The sequence below is a fragment of the Elephantulus edwardii genome, unplaced genomic scaffold (genome assembly GCF_000299155.1).
Source record: "Elephantulus edwardii isolate Elephantulus edwardi_28Jun2011 unplaced genomic scaffold, EleEdw1.0 scaffold00358, whole genome shotgun sequence".
NCBI classification, from domain to species: domain Eukaryota; kingdom Metazoa; phylum Chordata; class Mammalia; order Macroscelidea; family Macroscelididae; genus Elephantulus; species Elephantulus edwardii.
In genome coordinates, this window is record NW_006400108.1 from 1,179,348 (window position 1) to 1,186,830 (window position 7,483).

A 7,483-nucleotide genomic window follows, 5' to 3' on the forward strand; every position below is an offset into this window, starting at 1 on the left:
CTTTCCTTTCCTTTCCTTTCCTTTCCTTTCCTTTCCTTTCCTTTCCTTTCCTTTCCTTTCCTTTCCTTTCCTTTCCTTTCCTTTCCTTTCCTTTAGCTGTCCTTGTTAGCTGCTGCTCTATAGACTCCAATCCTCTACAACAGAGAAAAATGCTGTCCAGTCCTATCCTTTCTTCATGACCACTGATAGGTTTGAACAGATAGTTGTTGCTGTTGTGCCAGTCTACTTTACTGAGAGACTCTGTTGTTTTCGCTGACTCACCTCTACTCTGCCAAACATTCTAGTTTGTATGTCTCCTTGGAGACAAGGATTTTTAAGCTCTGTCTCACATACTTTGGACATGTTGCCTGGAGGGAGCAGCCATTGGAGAAGGACATCATGCTTGGAAGAATGGAGGGTCAACCCAGGAAAGGAAGACCCTGGATTAGATGGATCAAAACGGTAACTGAGGTAATGAGGTGATGGTTGTGGGAGACAATGAGACAGGCCCAGGATACGATAGAGTCCAGAGCTGTTGTGCTGCGCATTCATAGGGTATCTATGAGTCACAGGTGACTCGATAGCACATAACAACAACAATAATTCTAAATGAATTCAGTACTTAATTTTCATGCATTTGTCAATGAAGGGAAAGCTGGAGAATTACAAAAGAAATGTATAACACTGAGAAAATTATGAAAGATGAGCAAGGATAAAGGAAAATATGGAAGGATAAGATTCTTGGAAGGAATGGAAGTATGTTCCAAGAGCAGAATGGATGATCTGGGGACCCAACAACAACAAAAAAATGCATCAATACTTTGCTATTTTAGATGATTTTCTTCAGTATTCACTACTCTTGAAAACTCTAAACAAAAAGAATGTTTGTTGAAATAGACATCTTATAGAAATGCAAAATTGCAAGGTATTTTTTTGTTGTTGTTGTTGGGAGCCTTGCCTGGAGAAAGTGGTATGCTTCCACCTGCATTCTTTCTTTCTCAAGGACTTCTTTGTGAGTAAAAATTTGTGGTAATTGGTTAGGGAGGGCACTTCCTGACTTTCTTGGAACATACTCCTACACCTGCCTGAGCTTTTTTGCTCTGAATGGAAACTTTCCATAAAGTCTTTCCATAGCTCAATCTATAAATCACTCTGCAAGGCAATATTAAACTTAAACCAGCAGTCTCCCGCCAGGAGAGTGCTTGATGGGATGAACTCCAACCATGCTCTTTCTTTAGCTGTGGAGGGCTATTTCTTTCTGGGAAATATTCATTAATAGTCAACTGCCCTCAATCAGAGTGAGATTTTTCACTACATCACCCAAATAAAGCTAGGTCTAACTGTATATGTTTTTACATTGTCCTATACTTCTTCAATGCAGCTCTGCTAGATTAAATGAACACAAATGTAACGTTTAAAGGTGAATTTCAGATAAAGAATGAATATTTTTAGTATAAATAAATGAATAACTTTTTAAACTTACAAACTTAAGTGAAAATTTTGTCTGCCAACTTCATTCATGTTGTGGTTATATGCCCTTGAGTTGACTATGATTTATAGTGACCCTATGAACAATAGATCTGAACCTTTCCCTACTCTTCTATCTTCATCATCTCTGATATACTTGAGCCCATTGTTATCATTACCATGTCAATTCATAATGCAAAAGAACTTCTCCTTTGTTCACCCTCCACATTTACTTGGTGCCACAAAAGCATGATACCTTTTCCCAAAGATCTCCCCCTTCTAACAACATGCCGAAAATATATGAGACAAAATTTCACTATCCTCGCCTCTAAGGAGCAATCTGATTGTACTTTCTTAAAGATATACTTGTTTATTCTCTTGGTAGTCAATTCAGTTGTTGTTAATTGCCTTCAAGTCAAGCACGATTCATAGTGACCCTATGAAGAAAAGGCCTGAAGCCTTTCTAGAACTATTGTCATTTCTCAAAGTTCATAGATTTTCTGGAGACATGTTGCTTAGGAAGTGAATGCCACTCCTGCTTCCAAAAGTCGATTTAGTACTATTGATTATTAGTCTAGTGCTAAGAATTTTTGTCTCTTATTTTCTTGATGTTGAAACGTAATCCATATTGAAGGCTATAGTTTTTTATCCTCTGCAACAAGTGTTTTAAGTCCACCCCACTTTCAACAAACAAGGTTGTATCATCTGCATAATGCAGGTCATTGATGAGTCTTCCTCTAGTCCTGATGCCATGCTCTTATTCATAATATCCAGCTTCTCAAATGATTTGTTCAGCAAAGATATTAATGCCACATTTTAATTTTCATTAATTAAACATCTGTATTACCACTGGACCAATTGGCAGCGTCAGGATGGATGGCGAAGAGATTGAGATTGTTCACAGCTTCAGTTTGCTCGGCTCCACAGTCAACACTCTTGGCACCAGCAGTCAGGAAATAAAAAAGCGTATCACGATGGGAAAGTCTGCTGTTAGGGACCTCCCTAAAATACTCAGGAGCAATGGTGTCTCTCTGGAGACTAAGGTGCGCCTGATACAGGCCATGGTCTTTGCAATCGCTTGTTATGCATCAGAGAGTTGGACAATGACTAGGGAGGACAGAAGGACAGTGGATGCTTTTGAGCTATGGCGCTGGAAAAGAGTACTGAATGTACCATGGACTGCCAGGAAAGCAAACAGATTCACCTTGGAGAGGATTAAACCAAGCTACTCCTTGGAGGCAAGGATTCTGGGGCTTCGTCTGACATACTTTGGACATGTTGCAGGAGGGACGGGTCCTTGGAGAGGGACATCATGCTTGGGAGGGTGGAGGGACGGCGCAGGAGGGGAAGGCCCTCTATGAGATGGATTGATTCGGTGACTGGGGTAATCGGGATGGGAGTGTCAGAGGCAGTGCAGTTGGGGCAGGATAGAGCAGTGTTTAGGGCTGTTGTGCATAGGGTCGCTATGAGTCGCAAACGACTCGACGGCACATAACAACAACAACAATTATAGAAATGCATGCAGGAAAGTCTTACTAAAGACAATTAAAAACAGATGAAACAAAATTAACCTGGAATTGTTGGAAATTCAAACTAGATTCAGAAGAAGCTATGGAATGGAGCAGATCACGACTGATGTCAGATATATCTTGGCTGAAAGCAGAGAAAAATCAAAAGATGCTTACTTGTGTTTTATTGATTACAAAAAGGCATTTAGCTATGTAAAGCATACCAATAAGAAAAGAATGGAAACTGTGCTCATGTGAAGCCTATACAAGTAAGATCAAGAAACTTTTGACTGAGTAGAACAAGGAACACCCTATGATTTACAGTCAGAAAAGATATACATCAAAGTTATATCCTTTCTCTATACCTATTAAATATATATGTTTTGGAAATAATTCAAGACAATGTACTACATGGAAAAGAATGTGGCATCAGAATTGGTAGAAGATCCACCAACAACTTGCCCTGTGCAGAAGACACAACCTTGTTTGCTAGAAGAGGACTTGAAATACTTGCTGCAGAAAATCTTTAGTGTGGGTTATAGCTCAGCAATAAGAAAATAAAAATCTTTACTAATGGACCAGTAGGCACCCTCACAATAGATGGAGAAAAGATTGAAGTTGTCAGCAATTTCATCTTCTTTGCACCTATAGCCAACCTCCATGGCAATTGTTGTTGTTATGTGTTGTCCAGTATGAATCACAGGGAATCTATGAGCAATAGACCTGAACCCTGCCCTATCCTGTACCATCTTCATCATCTTGGGTAGTCAAGAAATCAATATAAGTACTGTATTGGGCAAATTTTCTGTGAAAGATCTCTCCAAAGTGCTAAAAGCAATAATATCAATTTAAAGACTTAAGTGTGCCTGACACAAGTCATGATTTTTTCAATTACTTCCTGTGCATCTAAAATTTGGACAATGAATGCAGATGACAGAAGAATAAATTTCTTTAAATTATGGCAATGGAGAAGAGTACAATATCTCATGGACTGCAAAACAAAAAAATAAGTCTATCATAGAGGATGCACAATCAGAATGCTCCTTAAAGATAAGGATGGTAAATTTTTTTCTCACATACTTTGGGCATGTTGTCAGGAGATGACATTCCTTAGGCAAAGACATGCTTGGAAGGATGGAGAGTGAAAGAGTAGAAAGAGCAAAAGATCTCTGGTAAGATGGATTGACACAGTGAATATAACATGGACTCAGGCATATGAGTCTTGATGAGGGTAGGGTGGTTGACAGAGTAAAAGGCTGGTTTCAGATCTGTTGTTTTTTTAAAAGAAATTTATTGGTTTGCATACAATGATTTATGTGCATTGTGTTTCATTCACGTACATAGTGAATGCCCCCCTTTTTTAATAAATTGTGATTTTAGCAAATGTTTACAGACAGCTTGAGTTTTCATTCATTCATTCATTCTTACATAAATCCTTCTCTCCACCTCCCTTTCCCCTTGCTTGGTTGTTTTTTATTTAAGCCTCTTGTTTAGAGTCAATACCACCTTCTGGAAGGTCTTTGTATAAAAGTTGGTTAGGTCCTTGGTCCTGATGTAATTACAATTTAGAGGAACATTTTTTTCTCAGTGGTGCAGTACGGGTCTGTCAATTTGCTGTACTGAGGTGGCTGTGCTATTCTCATTATCTCTGACACACTTGAATCCATTGCTGCAGTTACTGTGTCAATCCATCTCATTGAACGTCTTCCTCTCTTTAGCTGACCTTTTCAAGTATGATGTCTCTTTGCAAAAAATAGTCTCTCTTAACAACAAGTCCAAAATATGAGAGAACATCTTTACCTCTGTGGAATACTCTAACTACACTTTTCCCAAGATATGTCTGTTTGTTCTTTTGGCAGTCCACTGGATACTCAGTAATCTTCTCCAACACCACAACTCAAAGGCACCAATTATTCTCCTGTCGTTCTTGTTCTTTGTCCAGCTCTCAGATGCAATACATAATAAGTGACTGAGAAGACCATGACCTGAATCAGGCACACATTAATCTTCCAACCGACATCATTATTGTTTCAAGATCTATCCTAATCACTATGTGGTGATACCATACACATACAAAGAAGACCTATTAATATGTCTATTATTCATGTATATAAACCAAAAATTAAAGACAAAGAGGAAGAAATTGATGTCTTGCACTCAGAAATTGACCAAACATTCAATCAAGATGCATTAATAATTTTTGTGACTGGAATGCAAGATTTGGAAACAATGAGATGGGAATGATTTGTAATTTGAATAGAACTTTTGTGCTTCTAATTAGATTTACTTTCAAGTATTTAATCTTGTGATTAGCTATTATAATGGATATTGTTTTTCTTAGCACTGTTTCTGTATTCTCATTGCCACTGTAGACAAATCCAAGTGATTTTTTTTATGTCGATCTTGTATTCTGCTACTTTGCTGAATGGAATGACTATGTCCACTAGTTTTCTGGATGAGTCTTTAGGGTTTTCTAAGTATACTACTATATCATCTGGATAGAGAGATCATTTCACCTCCTCTTTGCCAATTTGGATATCTCTTATTTCCTTTCTTGTCTTATTGCTATCATTAAGACTTTCAAAACAACACCCAATAGGAGAAGTGATAGTGGGCATCCTTGCCTAGTTCTTGTTCTCAAAGGGAATACCTTTAATCTCTCTCCATTGAGAATGATGATTGCTCTTTGTTTTGTATACTTTTTACTATGTTGAGAAAATTCTCTTCTAGTGCTATTTTGTTGAGTGTTTTAATCAGGAAAGGATCTTGGATTTTGCCAAAGGCCTTTTCTGCATCAATTGATAGGATCAGTTGGTTCTTGTTCTTTGATTTGTTAAAGCAATGAATTACACAGATTGTTTTTCTTGTGTTGAACCATCCTTGCATACCTGTTATGAATCTCACTTGGTCTGGGGAACTATTTTTTTTAATGTACTGCTGGATTCTATTGGCTAGGATTTTATTCAGGAATTTTGTATCTATGTTCAGGAGAGAAATTGGCCTAGCGTTTTCTGTTTTGATGATATCTTTACCTGGCTTTGAAATCATGGATATATTTGCTTCATAGAATGATTCTGAGAGAATTTTATCTTTTTCTTTTTTCTGAAATACTTTTGGAATATTGGTGACAATTCTTCTCTGAATGTTTAATAAAATTGACTTGTTAAATCATCTATTCCAGGACTTCTTTTTGTTGTTGTTGGAAGTTGTTTTATTACCTTTTCAATATCTTCTTTTGTAATGGGTCTGTTCCGGCATTAACGTATTTGACACATCAGTATCACAGAGCCTCACAGAAACCACAAGTGACCACTGTATGGCAACTTGTACATCAGGGCTATACGACCTAGAGGAATGTCTGAACAAAACGAATGAAAGACTGGCCCGAGGACCGCAGGCTACAGTGTCTTACCAGCCCAGCATGCCTTTATGCTGGCAAATTACTGATGTGTCAAATGCGTTAATGGTTGGTTACCCAATGTGGACCGAGAGTGGGGTGGAGCTCCCCAATTAAAACAAGCTTGGAAGGAGGAGTGGCATCCACTTCCATAATAGCTTGCCTCCGGAAACCCTATGAACCTGGAGAAATGATAAAATGCACCAAGTGTTGAGGACTCTCCTTCATGGAGTCGCTATGACTCGCCTTAACAACAACAACATTACCCACTGATGTTCAAGCAAGGTGTTTTCCAGCTTCCAAATGTATGGGTTTTTTTTCTCCATTATCCTCTTGTTATTTATTTGTAGTTTTGTAGCATTGTGCTCGGAGAAGATGCTTTGTAGTATTTCTATGTTTTTAAGCTTATTGATGCTTTCTTTGTGACCTAAAATATGATCTATTCTGGAGAACATTCCATGCACATTGGAGAGGAAGGTATACAGTGCTTTTTTGGGGTACATTAGTCTGTCTATGAGATTGAGTTGGTTTATGGTATGGTTTAATTCTTCAGCCTCTTTGTTAAGTTTCTTTCTGATAGTTCTATCTTTTCCAGAGAGTAGTTTATTGAAGTATCCTCCTACTATAGTGGTGTTTTCTATTTATTTTTTCCATTTTGTTAATGTTTGCTTTGTATATTTTCCACCGCTATCATTTGAAGCACTTGCTGCAGAAGGTCAAGGACTGCAGCCTTCAATATGGATTGAGGCTCAATATCAAGAAGACAAAGATTCTCACCACTGGACCAATTGGCAGCACCAGGATGGATGGTGAAAAGATTGAGATTGTTCACAGCTTTAGTTTACTTGGCTCCACGGTCAACACTCTTGGCACCAGCAGCCAGGAAATTAAGAGATGTATTGTGATGGGAAAGTCTGCTGTTAGGGACCTCTCTAAAGTACTGAAGAGCAATGGTGTCTCTCTGGAGACCAAGGTGCCCCTGATATAGGCCATGGCTTTTGTTATCACTTGTCATGCATCAGAGAGTTGAACACTGACTAGGGAGGATAGAAGAAGAATTGATGCCTTTGAGCTGTGGTGCTGGAGAAGAGTATTGAGGGTACCATGGGGGAAGACGGGTGAGGATGGGCCA